Source organism: Nycticebus coucang, chromosome 3, assembly GCF_027406575.1.
Source record: "Nycticebus coucang isolate mNycCou1 chromosome 3, mNycCou1.pri, whole genome shotgun sequence".
NCBI classification, from domain to species: Eukaryota; Metazoa; Chordata; class Mammalia; order Primates; family Lorisidae; genus Nycticebus; species Nycticebus coucang.
The window spans coordinates 66993949-67010270 of NC_069782.1; the positions used below are offsets into that span (position 1 = coordinate 66993949).

The 16322-nt window shown below is 42.8% G+C and overlaps 1 pseudogene; it reads left to right on the forward strand.

Moving 5' to 3' along the window:
• Positions 1–1457: 1457 nt before the first annotated feature.
• LOC128580993 (glyceraldehyde-3-phosphate dehydrogenase-like) lies at positions 1458–2407 on the forward strand (annotated as a pseudogene).
• Positions 2408–16322: the final 13915 nt, after the last annotated feature.

Below are 16322 nucleotides of genomic sequence, written 5' to 3' on the forward strand. Positions count from 1 at the left end.
ATATCTGTCTCGCCATGCTCCTCCTCCCATCATCTGCTGGCTGACCATGTGTGTCCCAGATGGCTCCCTCTGTTAGCCTGCAAGGCATGCTGACCTCTTCTCTCTGGGATCTGTAAGTAATAAACTGCTTCTGTAATTTCCTGTGTTTTGTTGAGCTGCCTCTTCTGTGTCTCATCTGACCAACACATCTGAAAGTAATTTCTTTCCCAGTCAGGGATCTCTAAACAATGGCTAACTTGGTAGGAATAAACTGGGCAGAGGTCAGAGAAAAGCCACAAAGGTATCTGCCAGTATGATCGAGTTTCCTGTTAGAGGGACATCTGATCATAGGTTGGACATTTAGGCATTAATTAGACTGTATACCAGATAAAGATGTATTCTGTGAAAGGCCACACTGTTAATACCCACAACCAAATCCCTGAAGCTTCATCAGGGCAGGGCTAGAACTTACAGCCAGTCTCCAGAGAGAAACCTCAAGATCAAATTAAAAAGAAATCACAACGCTATAGTTTCTAGTTTAATGGAATCAGTAAAGAAGAGGCTGGCCAACCATCCCTGTTTGACCAAGACTGAGGGGGGTTTGAGGATACAGGACTTGTGGTCCCTGGGCAAATCAAGGTGATTTGGTCACTGTATTAGTGTGTTTGGGCTGCCATAACAAAAAGTACCCTCTTATAAACAATAGAAATGTACTGCTCACAGTTTGGAGGCTGGGAAATCCAAGATCAAGGCACCAGAAAATGTGGTGTCTGGTGATGGTCCACGTTGTCACAAAGAGTACCTTCTGCTATATCCTCACATGGCAAAAGGACAAGGCAGCCCTGGGACGTCTTTCATAAGAACATTAATCCCATTTGTGAGGGCTCTGCTGTCATGACCTAATTACCTCCCCCAAAGGCCCCCACCTTCTAATACCATCATCTTTGGGGTTAGAGTTTCCATATATGGATTTTGGAGGGGACATAAACATTCAGACCATAGCAGTCACCCTTTAATAAGGGACTAAATGACAACAGAATAACTCACCTGAGCCTCCTAACTTAGAAGAGATGCTTTTTTTCTTTTTCTTTCTTTCTTTCTTTTTTTTTTTTTTTGAGACAAGGTCTTGCTCTGTCACCCAAGCTAAAGTACAGTGACATCATCATAGCTCATTGCAACCTCAAACTCCTGGGCTCAAGTGATTCTCCAACCTCAGACTCCCAAGTAGCTGGGACTACAGGTGCACACCACCATGCTTGACTACTTTTTCTACTTTTTGTAGAGATGGGGTCTTACTCTTGCTCAAGCTGGTCTTGAACTCTTGGCCTCAAGCAATCCTCAAGCCTGGGCCTCCCAGAGTGTTAGGATTATAGGTGTGAGCTACTGTGCCTGGCCAAGAAGTACTTTTGGGGTCTCTGGTCCTCCCATTCATCAGACAGCCACTTCTCATGAACTGCCAGCCTCATCCCCAAGGCACGATGGTGAAAATGAGGGTCAGAATAAACGGCTTTGGCCATACTGGGTGCCTGGTCACCAGAGCTGCTTTTAACTCTGGCAAAGTGGATATTGTCACCACCAATGAACCCTGTTTTGACCTCAACTATATGGGCTACATGTTCCAGTATGATTCCACCCATGGCAAATTCCATGGCACAGTCAAGGCTAAGAACAAGAAGCTTGTCATCAATGGAAATCCCATAACCATCTTCCAGGAGTGAGATCCCACCAAAATCAAATGGGGTGAGGCAGACTCTGAGTACATGTGAAGTTCACTGGCATCTTCACCACCATGAAGAAGGCTGGGGTTCAGCTACAGGGGGAGTGCCAAAAGGGTCATCATCTCTGCCTCTTCTGCTGATGCCCCCATATTTGTGATGGGTGTGAATCACGAAAACAGCTTCAGCATTGTCGGCAATGCCTCCTGCACCACCAACTGCTTAGCTGCCTTGGCCAAAGTCATCCATGACAACTTAGGCATCATGGAGGGACTCATGACCACAGTCCATGCCATCATGCCACCCAGAAGACTGTGGATGGCCCCTCTGGGAAGTTGTGGCATGATGATCGCAGAGCTTTCCAGAACATCATCTCTGCCTCAACTTTTGCAGCAAGGCTGTGGGCAAGGTGAGCTGAATGTAAAGCTCACTAGCATGGCCTTTTGTGTCCCCACTGCCAACATGTCAGTCATGGACCTCACCTGCTGTCTGGAGAAGGCTGCCAAATATGATGATATCAAGAAGGTGGTGAAGCCGGCATCTGAGGGCCCCCTCAAGGGCATCCTGGGCTACACCAAGCACCAGGGCATCTCCTCTGACTACAACAGTGACACCCAGTCTTCCACCTTTGATGCTGGGGCTGGTATGACAATGAATTTGGCTACAGCAACAGGGTGGTGAATCTTATGGCCTGCATGGCCTCCAAGGAGTAAGAGCCCCTGGACTACCAGCCCCATCCAGAGCACAAGAGAGAGAGGCCCTTAGTTACTGGGGTGCCACTACCCACTCAATCCCCCAACTCACTGAGAATCTCCCCTTGACAGTTTCCACACCAGACCCCCTGAAGAATAGGAGAGGCCTAGAGAGCCTTGCCTTGTCATGTAACATCAATAAAGTTCCCTGTACTCGGCCAGAAAAAAAAAAAAGGTACTTTTGAAGCCACTTGCCTACTATTACACTATTACCCTAGAGTGGTCTTATTAAATGATAGGATTCTCCTTGTGTGTTTGATTCTTCACACTATTAACAAGTGCCATCACTTGATCATATTCGGTAGGAGTCCTGCAGGCCTAAACTGAAGATTGGGGAAGCATTCCTCCAGAATGGGTTTGCCTTGCTTCTGCTGGAAGCTGGGGCCACCGCCAACCTTGTCTCCTTTGAGTCCTCTCCATGTGGGAGCCCACAGAGATGTCTTACATCTTGGAGGGCCAGCAGTGTCTCCAAGAGTGTATCCTTTCCTCAGTTTAGTTGTTACACATCCGGAAGTGCTCAAAGTGCTTCTTCAACTTAGTGTTGCACTGTTATTATATCTTGGGCACAAAGTAATGTGCCCTAGGCCTTTAGTCTCTCAAAGTCTTAGAAAAGCAAATTTCTCTTCATCTCAACATAGTCTCCAAAATAGTTCGAGGATGCTGTTGGGACAAGCATCTAAGCCAATCCTCCCTTTTCTCGGGAGTCTCCAGCATCCTTATGCAAAACATCTTCCTCCTCCCACAAACAAAAGCTAGAAGCCCTCATGCAGAGGGATTATTTTTTCCAATAACATAGGACCTCAGTGATAAACTGTGGCCTTTATCAGCATGCTCAGGCTAAGGATTTTGAGAGAATGGTCTTGAGAGGCTAAAAACCTTCTTGATTATTTATTTATGTATTTATTTATTGAGACGTGGTATCTCTTGGTTGCCTGGGCTACAATATAGAGATTTCATCATACCTCACTGAAACTTCAAACTCCTGGACACAAATCCTCTTGCCCTAGCCTCCCAAGTAGCTGGGACTAGAGGCACATGCCAGGTAATTTTTCTATTTGTTGCAGAAATGGGGTCTTACCCATCCTCAGGCTGATCTCAAATTCCTGAGTGCAAGCAATACTCCCTCCTCACCCTCCCAGAGTGCTAGGATTATAAGCCTGAGCCTCCGGGCCCCAACCCTTCTTTAGTTTTTAAAGAAGACTGTCACATGCTGGCTTCAGGGTTGGCTCAATCCAGGTGCTCAAACAATGTCAGAAATCTATTTCTTTCCATTTTCTTTTTTTTTTTTGTAGAGACAGAGTCTCACTTTATGGCCCTCGGTAGAGTGCCGTGGCATCACACAGCTCACAGCAACCTCCAACTCCTGGGCTTAAGCGATTCTCTTGCCTCAGCCTCCCGAGTAGCTGGGACTACAGGCGCCTGCCACAACGCCCGGCTATTTTTTTTTGGCTGCAGTTCAGCCGGGGCCGGGTTTGAACCCGCCACCCTCGGTATATGGGGCCGGTGCCTTACCGACTGAGCCACAGGCGCTGCCCTATTTCTTTCCATTTTCATCCCTGCTCTCTTTTGTGTTGACTTCATCAGTTGTCAAGCTCTCCATAGTGTAGACAGTTCCATTCCTCTATGTTAGTAATTCTAACCGAAGTCCTGGGATTAAGTCTCATTAGCCATCTTGAGATATGCGTTCATGGTTGAACTATGTGCAGAAGGATGGAATACATTAATTCGGCCAGCCTTGGTTATGTCCCCAATTCTAAAGTTGGCCCCTCTCAAGCTAAACGGATGTGAATGAGACAACAGCTCCCCAAAGAAAAATCAGAAGAAAAAGGAATGGATGTAGGAAAGGAAAACCCACTACAGCAACACTAAGCAAGTCATTAAGGCTTACTCAAATACAGTGCGCACCAATTAAAAATAGAAAGTTACTATAATTTATTGGGCACTGTATTTTAGTACTACCTAGAAACCTGCATATAATACATCACAGCATTGTGCACAAGTATACACCAAGAGTTTAAATTTCCACAATTTCCTGGAGGAATATTTTGTCCTCATACTATCTTGAATCGGCCATGGTTTTCAACTGCTGTTCTTTTTGCTTAGCTAATGATAAATTGCTGTTTAGCTTGTTGTTAGCAATTTGATTTGTTGTGGGTTGTTTGGCAAATCCTGCAGTGTTTAATAATACTCATTTGCATCAGCAGTATTTTGGGTCTATAATTGTTCAATAAATAGACTTTAAGTCATGTAGGCATTGGGCAAAAATAGGAATCATCTGTACTCTTATTGCTAAAGCAGATGTACCCACAATTCCCCAACTTTTAAAATGCTTTTAGGATAACATTCCATTTGTAATCACCTAATTGTCTTTCCTCTGGAAAGTAGGAACAGGTGGGGTCTTGATTCCCTACTAACTGGGCTGGGGACAAAAAGGACTTTTAGAGCTGATGGCTTCGAGGACTTTACATAGACCACTTTTAATACATTGGAAATTTTATGTAGTAGAAAGTATCAGAGTATACATTTTTAAACTGGTCTTAAATTGTGGAAGGTCTTGAAAACTTAATCTAAAACAAAGGTTGGCAAATTTCTTCTACAAAGGACCAGATAGTAAATGTTTGTGGCTTTGTATGCCATATGATCTCTGTCATTATGACTCAACCCTGAGGTTGTATCACAGAAACAGCCATAGGCAATACGTATATGAATGGGCATGGCAGTGGTCCAAGAAAACTTTAATTAAAAAAATAAGCAATATCCAAATTTGGCCCAAGGGCCCTAGTTTGTCAACCCCTGGTCTAGGTGTTCGAATTTCCTTCTAATGAACTACTGAGAATGTTACAGATATAAATTTCAGTCCCCAACTTAAATACTTAAGAGATATAACCTTAGCTTTCTATAACTGAATTCCACTGGTAGTTTAAATCCCCATTCCTCAGGGGTGATGGAAACTTCATCTCAGCCAATTTAGCGTGCTTCTGTACTTTTCCTTGGTGCCTTGGTGCCACACCCCTAGGGCTTGGCTAGTGCATAGGGTCTGGGAGGCCGAAGGGTGGGATAAGTTGCCAAGTCATTGTCTCTCCATGATGCAGCCACCGAGGTGTTTGATTCTCATCATTGTGATTCTTGGTCATTGGCTGCTAGGGGTGAATTATGTCTCCCCAAAAGATATATGTTTGAGTCCTAACCTCTAGTACCTCTGAGTATGACCTTCTTAGAGTGGTTACAGATGTAATTAGTTAAGATGTGGTTGTACTAGAGGAGGGTACATCCTTAATCCAATATAACAAGTGTCCTTTTAAAAAAAGAAGAAGAGGCCAGGCTCAGTGGCTCACAACTGTAATCCCAGCCCTTTGGAAGGATGAAGCAGGAGGATAACTTGAGGCCAGGAATTTGAGGCCAGCCTATGCAAGAGTGAGACTCTGTCTGTACCAAAAAAGTAGAAAAATTAGCCAAGTGTCCTGGCATGTGTAGTTCCAGCTACTTGGGAGGCTGAGACAGGAGGATTGCTTGAGCCTAGGAGCTTTGATGAGGCCACTCCACTCTAGTGCAGGTGGCAGTGAGGAAGAAGGAGAAGGAGAAGAAGAAGAGGAAGAAACACAGATATACAAGGGGAAAACATCGAATGCCAAGTAACAGCAAGGTAGAGATTGAAGTGGGGCAAACTAAGGAACACCAACATGGACAAACAGTCAAAAACTAGGAAGAGGCAAAGGAGGAATCTTCCCTACAGATTTTAGGAAACATGACCATGCAACATCTTGATTTCAGGCTTCTAGCCTCCAGAACTCTGAGGTAATAAATTTTTTTTGTTCTGAGCACACAATCTGTGTTATTTATTTATGGCAGCCCCTAGAAATCAACACATTGGCCAATGCTAGTCATTGCTAGATCCACTCTTGTTCTCACCTCTTCAGAGCCACCAGATGTCTGAGCCACAACCCTGTCCTGAGTCCATTTCCTTCTCCTTTCAAAGTAATAAATAGCATGGTATCCAGAAACACAGCTGCCTAGCTTGACATCTCCCAGGCTCCTTTGCAGCTAGGTGGAGTCACATGACTGAGTTTTCACACAGGAGGATGTGAGGAAGTGATATGTTTTCCTTCCTGGTTTGAGTATTATGACATCACAAACACTTCCTGAATAGTCTCTTCCCCCTTCCCGTTGGCTACAACTGAGACTTACTGATGATCTAGCATTGACCACATAGACAAAGCAATGCTGCATGAAGGACAGGGAGCTGTAAACATAGTTGCACATTGGAATCTCCTGGGAAATTTTTCACACACATGCCCACCCACCTGCCCTAGAACAAATTAAATCAGAATCTCTGAGGGTGAGGCCCAAGCACCAGTATTTTATTTTTGAGACAGGGTCTTTTTCTGTCACCTTGCCTAGAGAACAATGGTTTCATGCTAGCTCATTGCAACCTCAAACTCCTGGGCTTAAGCAATCATCCTACTCACCCTCTCAAATAACTGGGACTACAGGTATGCATTATGCTGGATAATTTTTCTAATTTTTATTTTTTTGAGACTGAGTCTTGCCATGTCACTCTCAGTAGAGTGCTAAGGCATTGTAGCTCACAGCAACCTCAAACTCTTGGGCTTAAGCAATTCTCTTGCCTCAGCCTCCCAAGTAGTTGGGACAATAGGCACTCGTGACAACACTTGCCTAATTTAGGAGATGAGGTGTCGTTCTGGCTCAGGCTGATCTAGAACCTGTGAGCTCAGGCAATCCACTTGCCTCAGCCTCTCAGAGTGCTAGGATTACAGGCATGAGCCCCACCACGTCTGGCCCTAATTTTTCTAATTTTTAAAGAGATGGAGTCTTGCTCTTGCTCAGACTGGTCTTGAATTCCTGGCCTCAAATAATCTTCCTGCCTCAGCCTTCCAAGGTGCTAGGATTACAGGTGTGAGCCCCTACACCCAACCACCAGTATTTTTTTATACTTTCCAGGTGGTTCCAAAGTGTGGCCAAGTTGGAAACAAGTGTCTCAAAGGAGAACATAATGATGAGACTGGGAACCTAAGTGACCTCTATGATCTGCCTTGCCAAACTGGACCATTGGCATTGGAAATCTTGGATTTCCAAGAAAAGAGATCACTCACATTTATAACATTAACTTCCAGAACAAGGTACACTCAAAAATTGCATGTTAGTTTAGCCACAACTGAGATGGAAGTTTCTGACAGAGCAAGATTTTATTTAAAAGGCCTGGAAGAGGCTCCACGCCTGTGGCTCAAGCGGCTAAGGCACCAGCCACATACACCCGAGCTGGCAGGTTCGAATCCAGCCCGGGCCCACCAAACAACAATGATGGCTGCAACCAAAAAATAGCCGGGCATTGTGGAAGGCACCTGTAGTCCCAGCTACTTGGGAGGCGGAGGCAGGAGACTTGCTTGAGCCCAGGAGTTGGAGGTTGCTGTGAGCTGTGATGCCATGGCATTGCTATCCAGGGCGACAGCTTGAGGCTCTGTCTCAAACAAACAAACAAAAAAAGGCCTGGAAGAACTCTTTGTTTGTTTGTTTTTCTCTTTTCTTACCACCTTACTCAGCTGCAACAGGACCTGGAAGAACTTTTAATACCTCCTGACCATTTCATTCCTCCTATATTTCCTGGAGTCTCCACTCCTACGTCCTGTCTACCTCCACTGATTTTCAAACATGTCATCCGATTTTCATTCCTTCAAATAACATTTATTGCTCAGGCATTGTACTGAGTACTTCCCACTTAATAATAAATTTTTTTTTTTTTTTTTTGTAGAGGCAGAGTCTCACTTTATGGCCCTCGGTAGAGTGCCATGGCATCACACAGCTCACAGCAACCTCCAACTCCTGGGCTTAAGCGATTCTCTTGCCTCAGACTTCCAAGTAGCTGGGACTACAGGCGCCTGCCACAACGCCCAGCTATTTTTTGGTTGCAGTTCAGCCGGGGCCGGGTTTGAACCCGCCACCCTCCGTATATGGGGCCGGTGCCTTACCAACTGAGCCACAGGCGCCGCCCACTTAATAATAAATTTAATTCTCATGCAATGAAGTGAGGTGAGCATTGTTATCACCACATTGTACAGATAAGAATTCTGAGACTAGATGGGGGAGGCGGAGCAAGATGGCAGCCGAGTAACAGCTTCCTTGCATCTGGGCACCGTGAGTCTGGGGAGATAGGACTCCAGGCATCTCTGGCTGGTGGGATCTGCCTATCATCACCCCTGAGAGGATACAGGGAGTCAGCGAGAGACTTCTGGACCCCAAGAGGAGGACTAAAACAGTGGAAAACTGGCAAGTGGTTGCATGTGTTCAATCCGTCTAAACCCGCCGCAACTGTAAGTTCAGTAGCAGCGAGACTGCAAACCAGAAAGGCCTTACCTGTGAACTGTTTTGGTGTCTTTGGACTTCGCACTCAGCTGAACTGCCTTGGGGAGAGCCTGAGCGGGAGTGCGGAGAACTTTGGCCGTTGTCTAGGGCCCAAGTCTGAGCCACTGAGCCAGACGGAGCTAATAGTGTTTGGCTCTGGGTCACAGGCAGCCATTGTGAGGGATCTGCCCCCGCAAGCTCCGCCCTCAGGGTTGCAGAGCTAGAATTGGGTGGGAGCTGGTAACCCAGTGACCAAGTAGCCTAAAGGCGGGGTCTGAGCCGCCTTGCAGCACTAACCCTCGGGGGCAGAGGGAGACCAGTTTTGGCACACAGGGTAAGTGGATAGCCACTTCAGCAGTGATTCCAGTGACAAGCACTTCCCTGGGAAAGCTTCTGCTCAGCCAGTGAACAACTTCAAAGTGCCTTTTAAGTGGGCTGAAGACAGATTTAGGGTGTCTACCTGCTGGGGTTTGAGAAACTAGCAGCATCCAGTCGTATCAGAACTGTGATTAACATCTCATACCCCAGAAGACCACGTGTTGCCCAGACAATACTCAATAACATATACATACTGCTTTGTTTTTGGTTGTGGTTTTTTTTTTAGTTTGGTTGTTTTTTTTGTTTGTTTTGATATTGTTGATGTTGTTTTGTTTTTTAAGTTCAACCTTTTCCATACAGATCCTTTTTCTTTCTCAATTTTTCTAGTTTAATTATAATTTCCCATTGCTGCATATTTCAATAATTAGAACTTATTTTTGTTAGTGTTCCTACCGCTATTATTTGGTTTTCCACCCAATTTTATCCCGTAAAGTTTTCTGTTTGCTTGTTTTGATTTGATTTATAGCATTTTTGTCTTTCCTCTCTACTTGGTGGAGGTGTCCGATCAGGTTAGCAAAGAGCTGCTGACCTCAAGGGAACCACCCAACTGGGCACCCCCAGAAGGTGTTTTTTTTTTTTAAGGTTGTATCAAAGTACCCTACTGTACACCTATATTGCTCTCTCTCCCTCTTTCTGTGCCTCTCTTCTTTTTGTCAATATTCCTTTTACCCACCCCCTCTCCTTTCTCTATTTTTCTTTTTTTTTCTTATCACTCGGTCCTCCTTTCTTTCATCCCTTTTTTGCTCTTCAACCTTCTCACCCTTCTGGTCCTGTAACCCTTAGTCCACAGGCACGAGAACTTAAAGAGCAAGAGGAAGTGAAAGGAAAATTAGGGCAAGGAAACAGATAAAAGAAATCACTCATGAGGAAGCATCAGCAGAAAACTTCAGGCAACATGAAGAACCAGCCCAGAACAACCCCGCCAAGGGACCATAAGGTAGCTACTGCAGAGGATTCCACCTATAAAGAAATGTTAGGAATGACAGAAAGGGAATTTAGAATACACATGTTGAAAACAATGAAAGAAATGATGGAAACAATGAAGGAAACTGCTAATAAAGTGGAAAATAACCAAAAGGAAATTCAAAAACAGAATCAAATGATAGATGAACGATACAAAGAATATAAAAAGGATATAGCAGAGCTGAAGGAACTGAAACAGTCAATTAGGGAACTTAAAGATGCAATGGAAAGTATCAGCAACAGGTTAGACCATGCAGAAGAAAGAATTTCACAGGTAGAAGACAAAGTTTTTGAGATAACTCAGATAGTAAAAGAGGCAGAATAGAAGAGAGAGAAAGCAGAACATTCACTGTCAGAATTATGGGACTTTATGAAGCGTTCCAGCATACGAGTTATAGGAATCCCAGAAGGGGAAGAAGAATGCCCCAGAGGAATGGAAGCCATACTAGAGAATATTATAAAAGAAAATTTCCCAAACATCACCAAAGATTCTGACACACTGCTTTCAGAGGGATATCGGACCCCAGGTCGCCTCAACTCTAACCGAGCTTCTCCAAGACACATTGTGATGAACCTGTCCAAAGTCAAGACAAAAGAAAAGATTCTGCAAGCTGCCAGGAGTAAGCGCCAGTTGACCTACAGGGGCAAATCCATCAGAGTGACCGCAGACTTCTCTAATGACACTTTCCAAGCAAGAAGACAATGGTCATCTACCTTTAATCTACTTAAACAGAACAATTTCCAGCCCAGAATTCTGTACCCTGCTAAGCTAAGCTTCAAAATTGACGGAGAAATCAAATCATTTATGGATATACAAACATTGAGGAAATTCGCCACAACAAGACCAGCTCTACAGGAAACACTTCAACCTGTTCTGCACACTGACCACCACAATGGATCAGCAGCAAAGTAAGAACTCAGAAATCAAAGGACAGAACCTAACCTCCACACTGACGCAAAAGATAAAACTAAGCAATGGACTCTCACAAAATAAGACAAATAGAATGCTACCACACTTATCAATTATCTCAATAAATGTTAATGGCTTGAATTCCCCACTGAAGAGACATAGATTGGTTGACTGGATTAAAAAACACAAGCCATCCATTTGCTGTCTGCAAGAAACACACCTGGCTTCAAAAGACAAATTAAGGCTCCGAGTCAAGGGTTGGAAGACAATTTTTCAGGCAAATGGAATTCAGAAGAAAAGAGGAGTTGCAATCTTATTTTCAGATACATGTGGATTTAAAGCAACTAAAGTCAAAAAAGACAAAGATGTTCACTTTATATTGGTCAAGGGAAAAATACAATAAGAAGACATTTCAATTCTAAATATTTATGCACCCAATTTAAATGCTCCCAGATTCTTGAAACAGACCTTACTCAGTCTGAACAATATGATATCTGATAATACCATCATAACAGGGGACCTTAACACTCCTCTTACAGAGCTGGACAGATCCTCTAAACAGAAATTAAACAAGGATATAAGAGATTTAAATGAGACCCTAGAACAACTGTGCTTGATAGACGCATATAGAACACTCCATCCCAAAGATAAAGAATATACATTCTTCTCATCACCCCATGGAACATTCTCCAAAATTGATCATATCCTGGGACACAAAACAAATATCAACAGAATCAAAAGAATTGAAATTTTACCTTGTATCTTCTCAGACCATAAGGCACTAAAGGTGGAACTCAACTCTAACAAAAATGCTCGACCCCACCCAAAGGCATGGAAATTAAACAATCTTCTGTTGAATAACAGATGGGTGCAGGAAGAAATAAAACAGGAAATCATTAACTTCCTTGAGCATAACAACAATGAAGACACAAGCTACCAAAACCTGTGGGATACTGCAAAAGCAGTTTTGAGAGGAAAATTCATCGCTTTAGATGCCTACATTCGAAAAACAGAAAGACAGCACATCAACAATCTCACAAGAGATGTTATGGAATTGGAAAAAGAAGAACAATCTAAGCCTAAACTCAGTAGAAGAAAAGAAATATCCAAAATCAAATCAGAGATCAATGAAATTGAAAACAAAAGAATCATTCAGAAAATTAATGAAACAAGGAGTTGGTTTTTTGAAAAAATAAATAAAATAGATAAACCATTGGCCAGACTAACGAGGAATAGAAAAGTAAAATCTCTAGTAACCTCAATCAGAAATGATAAAGGGGAAATAACAACTGATCCCACAGAGATACAAGAGATCATCTCTGAATACTACCAGAAACTCTAAGCCCAGAAATTTGACAATGTGAAAGAAATGGATCAATATTTGGAATCACACCCTCTCCCTAGACTCAGCCAGGAAGAAATAGAGCTCCTGAACAGACCAATTTCAAGCACTGAGATCAAAGAAACAATAAAAAATCTTCCAACCAAAAAATGCCCTGGTCCAGATGGCTTCACTCCAGAATTCTATCAAACCTTCAAGGAAGAGCTTATTCCTGTACTGCAGAAATTATTCCAAAAAATTGAGGAAGAAGGAATCTTCCCCAACACATTCTATGAAGCAAACATCACCCTGATACCAAAACCAGGAAAAGACCCAAACAAAAAGGAGAATTTCAGACCAATCTCACTCATGAATATATACGCAAAAATTCTCAACAAAATCCTAGCCAATAGATTACAGCTTATCATCAAAAAGTCATTCATCATGATCAAGTAGGCTTCATCCCAGGGATGGAAGGCTGGTTTAACATACGCAAGTCTATAAACGTTATCCACCATGTTAACAGAGGCAAAAATAAAGATCACATGATCCTCTCAATAGATGCAGAAAAAGCATTTGATAAAATCCAGCATCCTTTTCTAATTAGAACACTGAAGAGTATAGGCATAGGTGGCACATTTCTAAAACTGATTGAAACTATCTATGACAAACCCACAGCCAATATTTTACTGAATGGAGTAAAACTGAAAGCTTTTCCTCTTAGAACTGGAACCAGACAAGGTTGTCCTCTGTCACCTTTACTATTCAACGTAGTGCTGGAAGTTCTAGCCAATACAAATAGGCAAGACAAGGAAATAAAGGGAATCCAAATGGGAGCAGAGGAGGTCAAACTCTCCCTCTTTGCTGACGACATGATCTTATACTTAGAGAACCCCAAAGACTCAACCACAAGACTCCTAGAAGTCATCAAAAAATATAGTAATGTTTCAGGATATAAAATCAATGTCCACAAGTCAGTAGCCTTTGTGTACACCAATAACAGTCAAGATGAGAAGCTAATTAAGGACACAACTCCCTTCACCATAGTTTCCAAGAAAATGAAATACCTAGGAATATACCTAACGAAGGAGGTGAAGGACCTCTATAAAGAAAACTATGAACTCCTCAGAAAGGAAATAGCAGAGGATATTAACAAATGGAAGAACATACCATGCTCATGGATGGGAAGAATCAACATTGTTAAAATGTCTATACTTCCCAAAGCAATCTACCTATTCAATGCCATTCCTATCAAAGTACCAACATCGTACTTTCAAGATTTGGAAAAAATGATTCTGCGTTTTGTATGGAACCGGAAAAAACCCCGTATAGCTAAGGCAGTTCTCTGTAACAAAAATAAAGCTGGGGGCATCAGCATACCAGATTTTAGTCTGTACTACAAAGCCATAGTGGTCAAGACAGCATGGTACTGGCACAAAAACAGAGACATAGACACTTGGAATCGAATTGAAAACCAAGAAATGAAACTAACATCTTACAACCACCTAATCTTTGATAAACCAAACAAGAACATACTTTGGGGGAAAGACTCCCTATTCAATAAATGGTGTTGGGAGAACTGGATGTCTACATGTAAAAGACTGAAACTGGATCCACACCTTTCCCCACTCACAAAAATTGATTCAAGATGGATAAAGGACTTAAATTTAAGGCATGAAACAATAAAAATGCTCCAAGAAAGCATAGGAGAAACACTGGAAGATATTGGCCTGGGGAAAGACTTCATGAAGAAGACTGCCATGGCAATTGCAACAACAACAAAAATAAACAAATGGGACTTCATTAAACTGAAAAGCTTCTGTACAGCTAAGGAGACAATAACCAAAGCAAAGAGACAACCTACACAATGGGAAAGGATATTTGCATATTTTCAATCAGACAAAAGCTTGATAACTAGGATCTATAGAGAACTCAAATTAATCCACATGAAAAAAGCCAACAATCCCTTATATCAATGGGCAAGAGACATGAATTGAACTTTCTCTAAAGACGACAGACGAATGGCTAACAAACACATGAAAAAATGTTCATCTTCTCTATATATTAGAGAAATGCAAATCAAAACAACCCTGAGATATCATCTAACCCCAGTGAGAATGGCCCACATCACAAAATCTCAAAACTGCAGATGCTGGCGTGGATGTGGAGAGAAGGGAACACTTTTACACTGCTGGTAGGACTGCAAACTAGTACAACCTTTCTGGAAGGAAGTATGGAGAAACCTCAAAGCACTCAAGCTAGACCTCCCATTTGATCCTGCAATCCCATTACTGGGCATCTACCCAGAAGGAAAGAAATCTTTTATCATAAGGACACTTGTACTAGACTGTTTATTGCAGCTCAATTTACAATCACCAAAATGTGGAAACAGCCTAAATGCCCACCAACCCAGGAATGGATTAACAATCTGTGGTATATGTATACCATGGAATACTATTCAGCCATTATAAAAAATGGAGACTTTACATCCTTCGTATTAACCTGGATGGACGTGGAAGACATTATTCTTAGTAAAGCATCACAAGAATGGAGAAGCATGAATCCTATGTACTCAATTTTGATATGAGGACAATTATGGTTATGGGGGGGGAAACAGAAAGAGGGAAGGAGGGAGGGGGGTGGGGCCTTGGTGTGTGTTACACTTTATGGGGGCAAGACATGATTGCAAGAGGGACGTTACCTAACAATTGCAATCAGTGTAACCTGGCTTATTGTACCCTCAATGAATCCCCAATAATAAAAAAAAAAATTCACTTCTAAACAATGAATTTGCATGCACCTACAAAATGATTATTTGTGGGAATGGAAGGGACATTTCTAGGACTGTGAACAAGAAAGCTAGCAAAGCAACTGATTTCCAGTTTAGTACAAAGAATCAAACTGTTTACCAACTAGAGAAAAAAAAATCCACCTCCCTGGTTCATCTTTACAAGCAAGTACTTTGAGAACATAATCCATTTGCCCCTGAGATGAAGTCAGAGCAATTTCAATCTCAGGATTTAATCTTTCTGCCAAATGTGGGCTCAATTACTAGCCCCCTTGGCTAGAAATCTTCAGAATCCAGACAATGTTCCTTTCTGGTCCCTAACATACAGATATTGAGAGCAAACATTTGTCCCCTGGGAATCTTGGTAGGGAAAGATCCTCACGCCCCAAATTTTTTTTGCCTTCAAGATACTTTGGGAATTAAGATCATTAAAGACTAATAACAGCTGTTAGGTATTAGCAAATGTAGCTAATCAGCCTCCCACACATAGGGAAGTATCTGAATACACCCCTGCTGCTGAGTCCAGTCCCGGTCCCAGCTGCAGTGGTAGAAGTCCCCTCCAACCAGGTAATTAGAAAGAACAGGATAATCACTTCAGCTAAATAGCAGAGGCAGTGATATATCATGCCTGTCCACTAGCTGTGTGGCAGGATCAAGGTTGAAAGTACCTCCAGACTGAGAAATAATCTAGTAAAAATGACACAACAGAAAAGCTAAAATTCACCGAGCCAGCCTCTGTTAGTAGCACCTGACCCAGGAGGAGTGGAGCCTTCTAGAGTGGGCACAGGGATGCCCAGCTGGAGACGACATCTCCCAGCCTCTCTTGATGCTGCGGGTAGCCTGATGAGTGAGGTCTTATCAATGAAATGTGAGCCAAAAGGATGAGTTGCTGGCCCAAGAACTGGAATGTAGATGTTCCTGTGACACATTCACAGGACCGTGCCCTAAATAATAACAGAGCAAAAGAAGAGAAGAAACAGTATCCCTAAAAGACTGTGTGGGGAACAACTCTCTGCCCCACCGAGCTGGGTGGCTCATGGCCAACTTATGTGAAAGAGAAGTAGTTAGTCACCTGCCCTTTGAAAACCACTGCCGTTGGGGGGCGTCTTTGCTATAGCATCATAACCCTCCTCGCCTTCTATAGACTAGTTCACTTAAT